The sequence below is a fragment of the Nannospalax galili genome, unplaced genomic scaffold, assembly GCF_000622305.1.
Source record: "Nannospalax galili isolate Female #2095 unplaced genomic scaffold, S.galili_v1.0 scaffold569, whole genome shotgun sequence".
Lineage (NCBI taxonomy): Eukaryota > Metazoa > Chordata > Mammalia > Rodentia > Spalacidae > Nannospalax > Nannospalax galili.
In genome coordinates, this window is record NW_008360300.1 from 178,874 (window position 1) to 197,971 (window position 19,098).

A 19,098-nucleotide genomic window follows, 5' to 3' on the forward strand; every position below is an offset into this window, starting at 1 on the left:
AGCTGGGTAGTATTCTATTGTGTATATATACCAGACTTTCATTATCCATTCATGTGTTCATGGGCATCTAGGTTGGTTCATTTCTTTGCTATCGTGAATACAGCAAAAATAAGCACAGATACGCAAGCATCTCTATGGTAGGATATGGAGTTCTTTGGGTCAAGGAGTGGAATAGTTGGGTTATGTGGTAGTTCCATCTTTATTTTTTCGAGGAACCTCCAATATATATACCAGACTTTCATTATCCATTCATGTGTTCATGGGCATCTAGGTTGGTTCATTTCTTTGCTATCGTGAATACAGCAAAAATAAGCACAGATACGCAAGCATCTCTATGGTAGGATATGGAGTTCTTTGGGTCAAGGAGTGGAATAGTTGGGTTATGTGGTAGTTCCATCTTTATTTTTTCGAGGAACCTCCAAACTGATTTCCATAATGGCTCTTTTAATTTGTACTCCCACCAGTGGTGGAGAAGGGTTTCTCTTCCCCCACATCTCTCCAACTTCTGTTATTAGCTTCTTGGTGACAGCAATTCTGAGATGGTATCTCAAAGTAGTTTTAATTTGCATTTCCTTGATTACTAGAGACATTGAACACTTAAAATTAGTTATTGGTCTTTTGAGAACTGTGTTCATTAACTCATTTGTTTTGCAGTTTTATTTCTTGGTATTTTTAATTTTTTAAAAAATTTTATTTAGTGTTTTTTTATTTTATGTGTGTGAGTATATTGCCTATATGTACATGAGTGCACCCGTGTTGTGCAATGCTGCAGAGGTCAGAAGAGGGCATCAGATTCCCCTGGAACTGGAGTTAAGGACGGTTCGTAGCTGCCATGTGGGTGTTGGAATCGAACCCAGATCCTCTGCAAGGGCAGTCAGTGCTCTTAACCACTGAGCCATCTCTCCAGCCCTATTTCCTTGGTATTTAATTTCTACAGTTCTTTGTAAATTCTGGATATTAACCTCGTGTCCGAAGCATAGCTGGTAAAGATTTTCTCCTATTCTGTGCGCTATAAGTTCTACTGGTAAGTTATTTTGCCATATGAAAACTTTTAAATTTCATGTTGCCCTATCAATTCTTGGGGCTACATTTCCTGTGCTGGGGCTACATTTCCTGTGCTATTGGAGTTCTGTTCAGAAAGTTCTTGCCTACCGCAGTGTCTTAAAGAGTATTCTCTCTGTTTAATTCTAACAATTTCAGCATTCAGGTTTTAACTTAAGGCCTTTGATCCATTTTGAATTGATTTTTGTAAAAGGTGAAAGATATAGATCCAAATCATACTTCTGCAGGTGAATATTCAGTTTTACCAGCATCATTTGTCAAATAGCCTCTCTTTTGTTCACTACATGTTTCTGCCACCTTTGTCAAAAATTAGGTGGCCATAGCTTTGTTGGTAAAACCTAAGATTTCTTTTTAAACTTAATATTTTGAGAAAGATAAAAAATATGTTTCATCTCAAATGCCTTTTTAATCTGGGCGTGGTGGTATACTCCTGTAATTCCAGAACTAGGGAGGTAGAAGCAAGAGTACCATGAGTTTAAGGTCATTTGACTACACGGAATGTTTGAGGCCAGCTTGGGCAAAAAAACCAAATGCTTTTTTAGATTAAAAAAAAAAATTACAGTCAAGGAATTTAAATAAGTTTTGTGTATATTTTATGTCTGGTACTAATTTGTATTGACTCATTTGTCTTCATATGTAGGAACACTGTATTTAGAAAGGTGCAACAATACTTGAATATTTTAGTTTAAGTGTTTAGCTATCACTTGAGTTCACTGGAAGTCTCAGTGAGACTGTGGACATGTTATAGGACAACTGTAGTCTCTTTGAAAGGCACAGTAATATTTGAACATTTAGTTTAAGCTGGTTAGCTTTCTCTTGAGATCTCAGTGAGACTATAGACATATTAACTACAGCATGTTTAATTGTCATAATGAAGATCTATTTAGCAGGAATGTTGGAGAGTTAAAAATGAGCCAAGGTGCTGGTTTTGTCTTTGTTCCATGATATTGTTTGATAAACTAAGTTTTTCCTACAGTATTTCATTTTTACGAGTAATTTTTTTATTAGTATTACCAGTAATAATAGACACCAGAGTGGCCAGGCTATTGACATAGATCTAACTCTTTGGTATTATCTAATTCTCTAATTTGAAGTTATGAAATATATTTTATATAACAAACATATGTAGTATGCGGTTTGTATTTATGCAGATAAATTTTGGGGGAGTTCTGCAACTTAGTAGCTCTGCTGTATCATCTTTTTTCTTTTTTTTTTGAGGCAGGGTCTCCCTGTAGCCCCAGCTGTCCTGGAACTCACTATGTAGAACAGGCTGGTCTTGAACTCACAGAGATCTGCCTGCCTCTGCCTTCCGAGTGCTGGGGCTAAAGACATGCCACCACCATGCCCGGCTTTGTTATATCATCTTTAAAATAAGAGAAAATCAAGGAAGGTTAGCAGCTGTCCAATGCCATGCTGATAGTGATGAAACTAGGATTTTAATCTTGTCTGACTAATTCTTAGGCTTTCAGTCACTTTTCTATGCTGCCTTTTAAAATATTTTCTCATCGAACCCCCTGGCAATGGACAAAGAGACACCTCATGGTGGAGGTGTTCTTATATCAGTTGAGGGCAGAGCAGATGGTGTCCTTTGTTCACCCTGGCTTGATGCCTGGCTCAGTGGTCAAAGCTGTTTCATGCCTAGGACACATTCCTACTGAAAGAAAAAAAAAATCCCCTTTGAAAAAGTAAATTTGACTATTTTATAAAGGATTTGGGGGGCGGGTGAGACAGGGTTTCCCTGTAGCACCAGCTGGCCTGGAACTCTCTTTGGAGACCAGGTTGGCCTTGAACTCAAAGAGATTCACCTGCCTCTGCCTCTAAAGTGCTGGGATTAAAGGCATGCACCACCATGCCTGGCTAAAGGGATACTATTTTGAACTGTGGAATATACTAGTTGATTCTGTACTATACACCTGCCTCCCCTAAAAAAAAAATTTTGTTCCTGGTTGTAGAAGAAATGCGATGTAATGCTAGCAGTAGTCTCTGTTTAGTGGGAAAAACAATCAAAGAATACAGAAAGCGATAAAGAAGCTTTGAAAATAATAATTTACCACTCAGAGGTTAACATTTTGATGTATAGATTTTTCTTTTGGTGAATAAATACCTATATTTTTGTCATAAATATGTTCAGAATATGCATGCTGTTTATAGCTTTCATATATTATTTACTGGCCAAAACCCCATGTCATTATAAACACATAACTTTATCTAAAAATAGTATTAAAAGAGGCCAGGTGTGGTGGCGCACACCTTTAGTCCCAGCACGTTGGAGGCAGAGGCAGGGGGATCTTTGCGAGTTTGAGGCCAGCCTGATCTACATAGTGAGTTCCAGACCAGCTGGAGTTACAGGAAGACCCTGTCTCAAAAAGACCAACAACAACAACAAAAAAATCCCAACTAGCTGGGCGTGGTGGTGCTTTTTCTTTTTAAAAAGCTTCAGATTTACAAAAAAAAAAATTTGCAAGACTGCTATAAAGAATTCTGATATACTCAACTTCCACAGTTTCTTATTAATTAGTACTTCACAATAATGCCATACACAAAACTAGTGTGTGACTACTGATACATTATTATTAACAAAAGCTCATGGCTCATTCATATTTCCTCAGTTTTTGCCAGTGTCATCTTGTATTCATGGACGCCGTTAGATGGACATCAACACCACGTTTAGTCTTTTTGTCTCCTTAGAGTCTTCTTGGTTGTGATAGTTTCTCAGATTTTCCTTCTTTTTTTTAAAATGACTGATAATTTTGAGATATACTAGTCAGATGTGTAGAAAATATTGCTCAACTGAGAATTGCTGTTCTTGTGGTCACACTGGGGTTGAGAATTTGGGGGATAAAGGTGAAGAACATGGTCATTGGTTCCTTTCAAGGGTATATGCTTTCAAAGATACAAAGTTATTTGAGTGTTAATGTTGACTTTGATCAGCCTTTCTGGGATAGCATGTTTGTGTGTGTGTGTGTGTAGTACCCCCATCCCATCCCAGAAAGTTCTTTTCTTCTCTTTTCTGTTCTATACTCTTGACAATCAGTACTTAAGGAGTAGGGAATTGTGCTTCACCTCACTGAGGTAAGAGGGTCTAGAGGAATTATTTAGGATTTTTTTTTTAGTCTTTTTGAAGCAGGGTCTCCCTGTAGCCCCACCTGGCCTGGAACTCACTATGTGGACCAGGCTGGCCTTGAACTCACAGAGATCCACCTGCCTCTGCCTCCCAAGTGCTGGGATTAGGGCATGCGCCACCACGCCTGGTTTAGGATTTTGCACAGGTGATTTCTCAGCCTCAGTGATTTATCTGTTCTTCCCCCTTCATACTATCAGTGATGATGATAAAGACTAATAGATGTTTATACTTTGGATTAGCCAAAGCTACTCTGTTGCTCAAAGCTTTTCAGCTTTAGCCATTGGCAATTCTTTGATGCTGCTTTGCTATACTCCTGTCATTGTGGGTTTGTATCCTCATGTTCACATAGGTACATGTATTTTACTCTAAGAATGTACAATACTAAGAATTCTCTATCCCTCACTGGTGGTAATTTTAGGTGTAAGTTGTTTTTTTTTTTTTTTTTTACTATTATAAACAGTAATCTTCAGCTGAATTTATGAGAATATTGTCTGATAATGTATTGAGGATGAGCTACTGAGTTGTGTGATATGATACTATGAATTTTGGGGCAAGGGGTAAGGGGAGATAGCTCAGTCAGTTTGACTTACTGCACAAGGACCTGTGTTTGGATCCACATAAAAGCTGGATGTGATGGTGTGTACCTGTAATCCCAGTGCTGGAGAGGCAGAGACAGGAAGATCTCTGGCATTTGCTAGCCCACCACTCTAGCGGAGAGTTCCAGGTTCAGTGAAAGACCCTGCCTTAAAAGTAAAGTGGAATTGGGAAAAAAGAAAGAATCTTTAACAAACAGTGCTGGGAAAACTGGACATCTGCATATAGAGGAATCAATCTTGATTCTTATCTTTCACCCTGAAGAAAACCAATTCCAAATGGATCAAAGACCTCAGTGTTAAACCTGAAATTCTGAAAATTTTAGAGAAAGAATAGGGAGTGTACTTCAGGATATAGGCTCGGGTGAGGACTCTCTGAATGGGACCCTTGTCTTGCAGGATATAGAACCAACAATCAGTAAGTGGGACCTTGTGAAATTAAAAAACTTCTGTTGCAAAGGAAACAGTTAATCAACAGAAGAGGCAGCCTACAGAACAGGGAAAAAATTCCTTGCTACCTATATATTTGATAGAGGATTAGTTTCTGTAATATATGAGGAACTAAAAAAAAACCTAAACACCAAGAAAGCAAACAATATAATTTAAAAGTGAGTGTTGGAACTGAACAGACAGTTCTCAAAGGAAGAAATAGAAATGACCAAGAAATAACTTTAAAGGTGTTCAGCACCTGTAGTTATCACAGAAATGCAAATTAAAAGTGCTTTAAGAGGGCCTGGAGAGATGGCTCAGTGGTTAAGAACACTGGTTGCTCTTGTAGAAGACCTGGGTTCGAATCCCCACACCCACATGGCAGCTAACAACTGTCTGTAACTCCAGTTCCAGGGGATCTGACAACCTCTTCTGTCCTCCATGGGCATTGCACAACACGGGTGCACTTACCTACATGCAGGCAATACATGCATACACATAAAATAAAAAAAAAATTTTTTTTTATTTGTTTTTAAAAATGTGCTTTAAGATTTCATTTTACCTGGTGAGAATGGCTAAGATTAAGAGAGTAATGGTCAGATTTTGAGGCAAGAGGAATCCTCATTCATTGCTGGTGGGAGTGAAACCTGGTATGGTTCAGTGTGGAGTGTCCTTAAACAGCTAAAAACACATCTACCATATAATCTCCTGGACATATACCTAAAAGACTCTGTGGCCTGCTATAGAGGCACTTACTCATTCATATTCATTGCTGCTCTATTCACAATAGCCCAGAAATGGAAACTACCTACATGCCCATCAATACATGAATGGATAATGAAAAAGTGGCGAAATTTTATTCAGCTGTAGAGAAAAAGTAATTATGAAAGTTGCAAGTAAGTGGATAAAACTGAAAAAAAATATTATACTGAATGAAGCATCCCAGGCCCAGAAAGATAACCACCTGTTCTCTCTCATATGTTGGTCCTAGCAGTGAAACTTTAGATTTTTATGTTTAAATTAGAACCTCTTGGAGCCAGGAAATTAGAAGAGGGCCATGGGAATGTGAAAACTTTAGGGGTAGTAGAACACAGGTGATATGAAGGGGAAATGGGGATAATGAGGGAGAAGGTTTAAGTGGGGAAGGGGACAGAAGGGTAAGGCGGGGGAATGGAAAAGAGGAGGGCTGGTTAACACTAAGGAATCATTAAATGCCATATGGAAACCTACTATATAATAAGCTTCTTAAAGTTTCATGTAGACATATAGTTACCCTGTACAGGGAATAATGAGCCTTCCAGAAGACTATAGGATGCCAAATGAAAAGCCCAGTGCCACCTCCCCGGAAGTTGTTGGTCCATGTCCCAGAGACCCTCAAAACAATACAAGATTATTGTCCATCTAGACCCTATTGCTGAAGACACTACATATTTTGGAGAAATCAAGCTGGTACTGACAGGAAAGGTTCCTTCTTGCTGACTAGTTTTCATACCACCAGAAGGTGCTATGAAAGCCTGCTGAGAGAGAAAAATCAGCAGTCTTATCCAAGCTGTGAACCCTGTGAACTACATACAATAAAGAACAGTCTGGCAAGATAAGCCCATGGATTCAATAGTGTTAAAAATGTTATGGGGGCAAACCAGTCAGTTTCTGATAGGACTTAAGGCCTGTCCCACAGGAGAAAACAAATGCCTGGTGATAGATAGAGTGCTGGTGGGAGCGAGCGGCGTGGATGGAGAGCACGAGCGGATGGATGAAGGCACCGAGGCACAGATGGAATTCTCAGCGGGATACAGCTTTATTTCGCACGGGGCACCTTTCCCTCGGGGAAGGGAAAGATGTCAGGGGAGGGAAGGGGAGGGGAGGGGAGGGGAGGGAAGGGAAAGGTGTAAAGATGTCAGAGAAAGATGTCCGCCCACGGGTTGTGAGCTGGGACTTTATATATGGGGGCTTTAGGGTGTGGAAGGGGGAATGTTTGAGGGAGAAATCAGGGAGGGGGAAGCAGGTAGGATTAGGGTGTGGAAGTGTTTACTTTTTCCCTCTTAAGATGAGAGAAAAACAGCTTCTAAAATCTCTGGTTAACAGGTAGAATCTGCTTATCTTTGGAGGTCAGAGGAAAGGCAGGCTGCTTCTCAGCAGAGTTTGTTTCCCTTGATTCCAAAGGTCAAGGTGAGGTCCCTGTTGGGGAGGGGGAAAACTGTGGCTTTTTGGAACCCTAACACCTGGTACTATAAATCTGGCCAAGAACCATGACAGGGGAGCTTGTAGGCCCTAGAGGTGAGCCTACTACTTTGCTAAATAGTATCAAACTGCCCTCTAAATTTGTGTCTCTGTAGCCATAGATCAGTGCAACTCTCAGCCCTTATCAGAAAAGCTTCTTTGTGCAGTGGACAGGATTAACACAAAACTCATAACGATCAAAGTATCCATGAATGCTCAGATAAAAATGGGACATCTGTGTCACACATACTCCCAAGGCCCAGGGAACATTGCAGAAGGAAGGGCAGAAAGTTTGTAAGAGCCAGAAGTCAGGGAGAACCAAGACAGAGCATTGTGTGCCGAGCATGATAGGACTGCTGCATTCATGAACTCGAAGCAGCTGTGGTTGTGTACACAAGACCTGCTTAAGATCAGGTCAGTCAACATTCCAGCATGGAGTGAGGAGAGATTCGTGAACCCCCAGGTAAGGAACTATCCACAATTGGCTGCCAGGAGAGGGTGTTGCCCCTAGTAGATCAACTATACTTTATTGGATGGCCCTATGCCCATACATATATGGGCAGCACAAACAATAAAGTGAATTATAAAAAAATTTTTAAAGACATGAAGTTGGGAGCAGGGTGGTCTTGGGGGGAGTTAGTAGGGTGGAGACTGGGGTAGATATGATCAAAATGCATTGTATACATGTATGAAATTCTCGCTAAAAATATTTCTTAAATTTAGAAGAGGATGCCGGACATGGCGGTGCACACCTTTAATCACAGCCATCGGGAGGCAGAGGCAGGCGGATCTCTGAGTTCAAGGCCAGCCTGATCTACATAGTGAGTTCCAGGCCAGCTTTGGCTACAGGAAGACCCTGTCTCAAAAAGACCAAGAAAAAAAAAAAACTACAAATGAACCTACCATTTGACCCAGTTATACCACTTCTTGGCAGTATACTCAGAGCTGTTTAAAGGTTATCATGCCCATGAAATAAAAGTGTGAACATGTAGAGAGCAATAAAGGAAGATACCTAACACTGACCTCTAGCCTCCAAAGGTATATGCACATACATGTGCACACACACACAGTCTTCCATCAGATTTCTAAGGAGTGAGCATATTCACCTTAACTATGGGAAATATAATATCCTTATCACCACAGTCACTGCTTTTCTTTTTACCCTCTGATCAGGCCTGATGATGTGGTACCTGGGTCCTTAAGAGCTATTTTGAGGTTACACATCGTGACATAGTTATACCATCTGATTATAGCATCAGTTACTATAGACAGTAACTGAGGTGAATTTAAACACAATTCAGAGAAATGAAAACAATATTGAGTAAAAATTTTAGACCCAGAAATGACCACAGGAAAATCATGTTCAAGCCCTAAATTTTAGAAATAGGAAATTTTCAGACATTTACTAAAGAAGACAAAATTGTCTAATTTATTCCATGTTCTCATCACCTAATTTTATTAATTTGTGATCAGTCTTTAAAACTCCAGTTCCCTTCACTGGAGTGTTATTTTGAAGCAAATCTCAAGTATTAAATCAATTCATGTATAAATAATTATTCAAAAAGGAAAAAAAAACCAACTTTGAAAGCGTAATCACAGTACTATTACCACATCTTAAAATCATTTCTATTTGAGGAGGATATTTGTTTATGAAAACTTGCAAAATTTGTAGTTACCATGAATTGAAGTCTGGTATACAAATGCATAGTATAGTCTCCCAGACTTTAGAGAGCGATTGCTTCTGTCCAACAGAGTGGCCTAGGTTATGGCTTTTCTCAAAATCTGATGTTTGTCAGGAGAAACAGTGTCTTGGGCAAGTCCTTCAGAGGCTAATTGATGAAGAGTTGATAATAGGTATCTCCTAACTATGCATTTGCCTTTTCCACTGTACTCAGCTCTTGCCTGTACATGAGGAAGAAGCTCCAGGGTTATGTGAAAAGAATTATTTGGATTTTCTGTATTAACATAGCTGAAAGCCAAGAATGAGTCGTGTATCTTCCATAACTTATATGGCATTTAGGGTGTCAAGTATGATTCCTGTGTGTGATTTCTTTTTTAAAAAATTTTTAATTGAATTTTTGTGTATTTCATACAAAACATCCTAGTCATCTTTATATCCCCTTCCCCATTGGCCCCCTCCCATAACCCCACATCTGCACTGGAATTCATACATTCTTTCATTTCTGTTAAGGCCTATCATGTCAAATTAGTATTCCCAGACATTCCTCAGTGCAAGTTCATCCATTGAGGTCTAGTTAGCCTATCTAGAGCCCCTCCCTTTAAGAAGATCAGCTATTCCTCACCCAGCAGTAATCAGCTGCCCATAATTCTGTGACTAAGATTGGAGCCTGCTGTTCATTTCTACAGTTCTGTACTTGGTTTTTGTCTTATTGAGTTTGCATGGGTCTTGTGCATGCTGACACCATTGCTGTAGGTTCATAGGAAAAGGGTCCCAGGAGCCTATAGGACTCTCTTTGCATATGGTAATGCACCTCCTACTTGTTTCTTACAGTCTTTCCATCCACCCTTGTCCAATGGTCCCTGAGCTCTGGGTGGATGGAATTCAATATAGGAGTCCTGTCCAAGGACCCATGCACACTCTGTAGATTCTTATTCTCTACAATTTGGCCATTTGTGACCTTTTGTGTCCCAGGCCCTCTGTTGCATGAGGGAGTATCATTGATGAAAATTGAAAGATGCATTAATATGCTCTTCATCCCTTGTTGTAATTCCATGAACCTTAGGTGTAGAGGTTGCTTCATAGATGTGCCACTTTGACTTTGGGCAATTCACATACAATCTCTGTGTGTGAACAGTTGTGGAACTCTGTTATAATCTCTTGGGAAAAAAAAAAAAAGCTTCTTTGATGGGTGGTGACTGGGAGACTTGTCTGTAAATGTAAGGATCCATATTTGCACATAGTAAGAAATTACACTTTTCTAGGGATGTGACAGCCTTGGGTTTTTCTCTACAATCTATGACCTCTCTAGCTATGTGTGTTTTATTTGGCTAGTTTTACAGTACCACACATGAGTTTCTTCCCCTCTGAGTGGGCTTTAAGTCCAATTAGGTAGCTGTTGGTTACCCCCAAGATTAAAGTGCCATTACTGCACCAATGTTGTTTGCTATGCTGGTCATTGATGTGGCCTTAAAACTGGGGTTGGACCATCCATTGATGTTCTCCTTTACCAGTTTGTGTAGTGCACTTCAAAGCTGTGAGAGCCAGCCTTCAGGGGAGGTGGCTTCTGGGTCAGTTCCAGCTTCATTGCTCCAAATCCTGTGTCTAAACTATGTCCTGTCTTCAGCAATAGGGTCTTACCTTCAAGTTCTGGGAGGCAATCAAGGGCTTTTGGCAACAGCCTGTGTAATTTTGGGAGTCACTTGGACCACCCTGGCCATCAACTCAAAGGAAGATTTCTCCTACCTGACACTGTGTCTTGTTATGTACCCTTCAGCTATACACATGGACTCATGTAGAGATACTGTATGTGTAATTTTACAGTAGGTTTTTGGACTAATTCGACTTCCTCTGGTTTTTTATACTAGCTAAGCATTATTTATCTCTCCTCTCTCTCTCCCCCTCTCTAACTCCCTCTCCATGCCCTCTGCATTTAGTGTCCCCATTTTTCCCATTTCTCCCTTGTATTTCCTGTCTCCTGTGGTCCCACCTCTCTTGAGCTCCTTCTTCCCCTTTAGTTCCTTGTAAAGTTTTCCCATTTACCCCCATTTTACATAGTTTTCCCTTAGTAACACCTGTCTACTACTGTTCTTCTCTCTTGGGTTCCCTCTTTCCCTTTACCTCCCTGGTTCTCTTCCATTTTCCTGGTTCCTGCAGTTACACCAGGATATATACTCACATATAAGGATTAGGTGCTAGAATCCAAATGAAGGAGAACATATGTTGTTTTTCTAAGTCTGTGTCTAACAGTCACCTAGTATGACAGTTTCCAGTTCCATCCATTTACCTGCAAATTTCATTATTTCATCTTTCTTACTCACTTAGTACATGCTCTCTTTTTTTGTTTGTTTGTTTTGTCTTTTTGAGACAGGGTCTCCCTGTAGCCCCAGCTATCCTGGAACTTACTACATAGACCAGGCTGGCCTCAAACTCACAAAGATCCACTTGCCTCTGCCTCCCAAATGCTGGGATTAAAGGCGTGTGCCTCCACGCCCAGCCAACACATTTTCATTATCCACTCTTCAGTTGAGGGGGACTTAGGTTGCTTCCAATCTCTTAGCTATTGTGAAAAGAGCAGCAACAAACATGATTGTGCAAGTATCTCTGCAATAGGATGAGTCCTTTGGGTATATGCCAACAAGTTGGTATAACCAGGTCATATAGTAGGTTCATTTTTAGTTTTTTAATAGTTCACCACATTACTTTGAATAGGGGTGGCACTAGTTTGCAGTCCCACCAGCAGTGAATGAGCTTTCCCCTTTGCCCACATCCTCATCAGCATTTGGTGTTATATGTTCTCTTGATCCTAGCCAGTCTGATGGGTAAGGTGAAACCTTAGGGTGGTTTTAATTTGCATTTCCCTAATTACTAACGATGTTGAACACTTAAGATGTTTTTTACCCATCTTTATTTCTTCTTTGGGAACTCTGTTTAGATCTTTAGCCCATCTTTTAATTGGGTCATTTGTTTTCTTGGTTCTTTGTTTTTTGAGTTCTTTAAATATTCTGGCCGTTAAACCTCTGTCACATGTATCACTGGTGAAGAATTTTCCCACTCTGTATGTTATCTCTTCATTTTCTTGATTGTTTCTTTTGCTGTAAAGAAGCTTTTTCATTTAATGAGGCCCCGCTTGTTGATTGTTGACCTTAATTCCTGAGCAATTGATGTCCAATTTACAAAGTCCTCTCCTACATCTATATGTTGCAGGTTACTGCCAATATTTTCTTCTAATAATTTCAGAGTTTTGAGTTTCACATTGAGGTCTTTGATCCATTTGGAGTTGACTTTTGTGCAAGGTGAAAGACAAGGATCTAGCTTCATCCTTCTACAGGTGGAAATCTAGTTTTGTCAGCAACATTTGTTAATGATGCTGTCTTTCCTTCGTTGTGTGTTCTTGCCACCTTTGTCAAATATCAGGTGGTTGAGATTGCATGTACTCATGTTTGGGTCTTCAGTTATGTTCCATTGATCTATATGTCTATTTTTGTGCCAGTACCATGCTGTTTTTATGACTATAGCTCTCTAATATAGTTTGAGATCTGGTGTAGTAATCCCCTCAGCTTGCACTTTGTGCTCAGCGTTGCTTTGGCTACCCACATCTTTTGTGCTTCCATATGGATTTTAGATGATTTTTCCTAATTCTGTGAAGTATGTCATGGAGATTCTGATCCGAATTGCATTGAATCTATATATTGCTTTTGGTAGGATGGTCATTTTCACAATATTAATTCTTCCAATCCATGAACATGGGAGGTCCTTCCATCTTCTGGTGTCTTCCTCATCTCTTTCTTTGAAGGTTTAAAAATTTCATTTTAGAGATCTTTGATGTCATTGGGTCAGGTTTATTCTGAGATATTTCTTTTTTCTTTTTTTTTTTTTTTTGTTGAGGCTATTGTTAATGGGAGGGGTTTTTCCTGTACTCTTTCTCCGATTGCTTGTTATTGATTTTTGTATATTAATTTTGTAACCTACCACTTTACTGGAAGTGTTAATCAGTTCTAGGAGTTTTCTCATGGAATTTTTGGGATCTCTTAGTTATAGTATATCATCTATAAAATGTGATAATTTGACCTCTTCCAATTAATACTTTAATTCCCTTCTCTTGTCTAATTGCTCTAGCAAGAGTTTCAAGCATTTTATTGAAAAGGAGTGGAGATAGTGGATATCATTGTCTGGTTCCTGATTTTATTGGGAAGGATTCCAGTTTTTCTTCATTTAGAATGATGTTGACTGTGGGTTTGTTGTGTCTTTACCCGTTTTTGCTATTAGAGCAGTGCTGGTTTCATAGAAGCAATTTGGGAGTTCTCCCTTTCTCTCTGTTTGAATAGTTTAAGTAATATTGGTGGTGTATCTTTAAATGTCTGGTAGCATTCTGTTGTAAATCCATCTGGGCCTGGGCTTTTTTTAAGCAGGACGTTTTGTATTACTGTTCCAATTTCCTTTATGGCATGGGTCTGTTTAAACTGTTGATCTCTCCTTGGTTTAGCCTTGGTGGTTCCTTGATTTTAGATATCCATCCATTTCTTTTAGGTTTTCAATTTAATAGAGTGTAGGTTTTTAAAGTTCTCCCTTATAATGTTCTGGATCGTTTTGGTGCCTGTTGTGATATTTCCCCTTTCATCTCTGATTTTTTTTTTTTTTTTAAGATTTGTTCTTTTTTTCTTTTGGTTAACTGGGCTAAGAGTCTGTCTATCTTGTTTATCTTTTCAAATTACCAGCTTGTAGATTCATTGATTCTTTGTATTGTTCTCTTGTTTCTATATCATTAATTTCTGACCTGATTTTTTTTATTTCTTCTTGTCTGCTGTATTTATTTGGGTTTAATCTGTTCTTGCTTTTCCAGAGCCTTGAGTTGCAATGTTAAGTCATTTGTTTGTGCTCTTTCTGATTTTTGAAATGTAGGCAGTTAGAGCTATAAACTTCCTTCTTAGGACTGCTTTTAAAGTGTCCCAGAGGTTTTGTTGTGTTGCATTATCCTTTTTATTTTGTTCCAGGCATATTTTTTATTTCTTTCTTAATTTCTTCTTTCTCCCATTCATTATTAAGGAGTGTTTTGTTTAATCTCCAATCTCCATGAGTTCTTATAGTTACTAGGGCTTCTTTTGATGTTGATTTCAGGCCTTATTGTGTTGTGGTCTGATAGAACATACAGAATTATTTCAATTTTTGTATTTGTTGAGGTTTTGTGCCCCAGTATTTGATCAATTTTAGAGAAAGTTTCTTGGGGTCCTGAATAGAAAGTATATTCTTTGGTACTTGGATGGAATATTTGGTATATGTCTCTTAGGTTCATTAGATGTATAATACCATTTAAATCAGAGTTCTCTCTTTTTATCTTTGTCCAGTTGACATACATAATGGAGACAGTGGGAAATTGATGTCCCCTACTATTACTGTTGGGGTTAATCTGTGTCTTAAAGTCCTATAGTATTGTTTTTATGAAATTGAGTGCAACAGAGCTTGGTGTAGATGTATTCATGATTATAATATCCTCTTAGGTCAGTTGTTCCTTTGATCAGAATGAAGTGACCCTCTTTATCTTTTCTGATTAGTTTTAATTTAAAGTCTTTTGTCAGAAATTAGAATTGTGACCCTTGTTTGTTTCTTAGTGCCATTTGCTTGGAATATTCTTTTCCATCCCTTCACCTTAAGGTAGTGCCTTTAGAAAAGCGAGATATTTTTCTTGCAGAGAACAAAAGGATGGATTTTGTTTCTTAATCCATTCAACTAGCCTATGTCTTTTGACTGGGGAGCACTGATATTTAAAGTTATTATTGAAAGATATGTATTGGTTGCCTTCATTTTGAATCTGTTTGCATTTCTTGGTCTAATTTTGTGTTTCCACAATTATTCCTTCATGTATTTTCTTTCAGTTTACCCTTGGGTATAGTTATTCTTTTCTTCAATCTTTATGTTGCTTCAAGTATTCTCTGAAGGGCTGGTTTTGTGCACATGTGTTCTTTCAGTCTCATTTGTGGCAGGGAAGATTTTTCTTTCCCTTTCAACTCTAATAGATATTTTTGCTGGGGAAAGAATTCTAGGTTGACACTTATATTTAGAACTGGAAATACCTTGGTCCAGGCTCTTCTGGCTTTCATAGTTTGCATTGATAAGTCAGCTGTAATTCTGATGGGTTTTCCTTTATATATGAGTTGTTGTTTTTCTTTTGCAGCTTTAAGTATTCTATCTTTGGCCTGTAAATTTAGTGTTTTTACTATGATATGCCATGGGTGTTTCTTTTTTGGTCCTGTCTATTTGGTGTTCTCTGTCTTTCTTGTATTTGTATGGGCATGTCTTTCCTTAATTTGGGGAAATTCTCTTCTACAATGCTGTTTAAGATCAGATGGTCAGTACCATTAACCTGAAATTCTTCTCCTTCCTCTATGCCTATGATGCATAAATTTGATCTTTTCATGGTGTCCCACATTTCCTGCATATTCCATTTCTGTGTCTTTTAAATTTTCTCACAATTGTTCCTTGAATGGTCCAGTTCTTCAACTTTATCTTCCATTCTTGGTATTCTGTTTTCCATTTTGTTCATTCTATCAGTGGTGCTTTCTCCTGTTTCAAATTGGCTTATTGAGTTTTTACTTCCTTCTTCATTTTAGCCTGAGTTTTCTTCAGTATTTTTTTTCAGTTTTTTTTATTTTTCTTTTTTAAAATATTTTATTTATTTATTTATTTTTAACAGAGCATAGGGTCGGGGTTTATTTACAGAAGAATGATGCCCATGTTTACAGCTGTGCCGTAAAGTCCACACTCAAACTATATTCCTGTGACCTCCTGACAGCCCTACAAAATGGTGAGAGAGGTGCCTCTTGATGTTCTCGGCATATATATATATATATATATCCTTTGCCCCTCTCCACACATGCAGCTATAGTCAACTGATTGGGTGGGAGGGGTAACTGACTCCTCCCTTGACACCTTGATGAGCTCAGGAAGGAGGTGACTATAGCTTGACAGCATAGTGGTCAGAGGATATTTCCAGTTAACACTCCACCCCTTCCTCCAGCTCTTACATACATTCTGCCAAACTTTTCCACAAAAGTCCCTGAGCCTTGGAGGGGGTGGTAGGTGTGGGATGATCTTCCTCCCATTGTGGCAAGGCACTGATCTTTCAGGTCTCTGCATCATCTGTTTTCCATGGACTGTTGGCCAGTTTCAGTGGGATTCCATCTACTATAAACACACAAAACAGCAAGAAGCAAGAACTTCTAAACAGGTTAATAACTTAACCTATGGAAGGTAAACACAAATACTTGGTACTTTAGCAAGCGCATCATTTCCATCTAACAAAGCAATTGCAGTGACTTCCCACTGGGGCCTGTATTCTCCCCTTCCATAGGGGATTGGCCAGGTCTACAGTACCAGATGTGTATTCTGCCCCTATGAGTGGGCATTATATCCAATCGAAAATTTGGTGGTTGTACATACACTAGACGCTCCACTATTGCACCAGCAGGAACTTCTTGTTTGATATGTTGTAGTACAACATGTGTGGCCCGTTGTTGAGGAGAATTATAGGGGACTATTCTTCCCCAGTCGTCTGCATATTGCCTTTTGGCACAATGAAAGCCACCCATCCAGTGAAAGGGAGTTTCCAGCTTAGTCCAAGCTTGATTTCTCCCTCTCCTGCACTCACATCATGCAGTGTCTTCAGCAATAGGATTTTACCATCCACTTCTGGTGTACACCAACAGTATTGGCAGTGGCCTTTATTGTTTGGGGGACCTCTAGGGTCCCTCAGTCCAACAGCTCATAAGGGGCAACCCACTTTCTTCAATATTTTTATCTTTTTTTTTTGGAATTCAGTCATTTTATCCCTGTCTTTTAGATCTTTAATATGTTTGTGTGCTCTTTAAATTCATTGAATTCTTTGATCATGTTTATAATTGTTCTTTTAAATTCTGTATCCTGGGTTATCTCTAGGGGTTTCTCCTTGTAGAACTCTTTCATAGGACTGGTAGTGTTTGATGGGAGCATACTATTTTGGTTTTACATATTATTATTTTTCCATTGTGTTTTTGGCATGTGGATTTCTTTTGTTTTAATTCTCGTATAAAACTCAAGCCTTCCTTTGTTGAGGTGTAGTTCTGCTTCTGTTTGTATTATTGGTGTGGTGGTGGTGTTTTCTTCTTGAGAATTTAAAGTGGGGTGGTCTTGGCTTTGGGTTTTCTCAGAATTTATATATTGGAGGTGACAGATTGCTTCAGTCCAGCTACTCAAGAGTTCCCGCAGAGGCCCAAGTCAGACTCCAGTCAGGTACTCTCAGGCTCTCTCCGAAGATTTGGACCCCTACTAGCAGGCAATCAGAGTGAAATTTGGGAAGCTCAGTAAGGGGGCGCTGAATCTAGTCACTCTCAGGCAGTCTACTAAGGTCTGGGCCTCTTCTGTTGGACAGAGAAGCCTAGCCTGCTGAAGTGGGAAGGGCCACAACTTGTCCCAGTGTAGGAAATTGGGCATTGTGCAATTTGGGGAATCTCACCACCATGTAGAGACTGGGTCCAGGCACTCTCAGGCAGCCTTCTAAGGTCTGTGCCCCTACTGTAGGACAGAGAAGTCTAGCCCTGGCCCATTGTAGAGAGTTTTTATGTATTTGGTCAGGTTTATTCCTAGGTATTTTTTTTTAGGCTATTGTGAATGGGCGGGGTTCCATGAACTCTTTCTCTGATTGCTTATTATTGGTATACCGAAATGCTTCTGATTTTTGTAGACTGCCACTTTGCTGAGAGTTTTGATCATTTCTAGGTGTTTTCTGCTGGAATTTTGGTAGAGCGCTTATGTATAAAATCATATCATCTGCAAATAGGGATAACTTGACCTCTGCTTGTCTTATTGCTCTAGCAAGAGTTTCAAGCATTATATTAAAAAAAAAGTTTCAAGCACTAGAGACAGTGGACATCCTTGTCTGGTTCCTGATTTTAATGGGAATTCTTCCAGTTTTTCTCCATTTAGAATGATGTTGGCTATGGATTTGTTGTATATAGCTTTAATTATGTTAAGGTATGTTCCCTCCATTCCAGTTCCTTCTAGGACTTTTAATATAAGTGCATGTTGGATTTTGTCAAAGGCCTATTCTGCATCCTTCAAGATGAACATGTGATTTTTGTCTCTAAGTTCATTTATATGATTTATGACGTTTATTGACTTGTGTATATTCAGTTATCCCCACCTACTTGATCATGGTGGATGATCTTTTTGATGTGTGTCTGTATGTGATTTTCAAGTCTTTTGCTGAGAACTTTTGCCCCTTTGATCCTTAAGGATATGGTCTATAGTTTTCCTTTTATATTTGTCTTTATCTGGTTTTGATATTTGAGTGGTAATAGCTTCATAGAAGGTATTTGGGGGTTTTCTCTCTGTTTCTATCTTTTTTGAATAATTCATGTATTATTGGTTGTAGGTCTTTTTTAAATGCCTGGTAGAATTCTGCTGACTATCCTTCAGGGCCTGGACTTTTTTTTTAGTGGGGATGTTTTCTATTACTCTTTTAATGTCCTTACTTGTTATGAGCTTGTTTAAGCTGTTGCTCTCTTCTTGGCTTAGCTTTGGTGGTTCCCATGAGTGTAGGTATTCATGTTTCTTTTATTTTTTCAAATTTAATAGAGCATAGGTTTTTGGAATATTATAATGTTCCAGATCTTTTCGGTGTCTGTAGTGATGGAAATTTCCCCTTACACCTCTGATGTTGTTGATTTGGATTTGCTTTTTCTTTCCTTTGGTTAACTGGGCCTAGGGCTCTTTCTATCTTTTTTATCTTTTCAAAGAACCAGCTCTTAGATTCATTGATTCTTTGTATTGTTTTCTTTGTTTCTATTTCATCAATTTCTGCCCTGATTTTTGTTATTTCTTCTTGTCTGCTGGGTTTGTCTTTTATTTATTCTGCTTTTCAAGTGTGTTCAGTTGCAATGTCAAGCCATTTATTTGTGTTCTTTCCGATTTTTTGATGTAGGCACTTAGAGCTCTAAACTTCCCTCTAAGGATCATGT

The 19,098-nt window shown here is 38.9% G+C and overlaps 1 protein-coding gene and 1 non-coding gene across 4 annotated transcripts in view; both read left to right on the forward strand.

Annotated features, from left to right (window-relative positions):
* Positions 1 to 19,098, forward strand: part of Slc20a2 (solute carrier family 20 member 2) — a 131,476-nt gene that overhangs the window by 14,841 nt on the left and 97,537 nt on the right. The gene's annotated exons all lie outside the window — the stretch shown is intronic.
* Positions 2,573 to 2,713, forward strand: LOC115068625. The gene has a single exon (XR_003847957.1). It is a non-coding gene; the product is annotated as a small nucleolar RNA SNORA48 (small nucleolar RNA).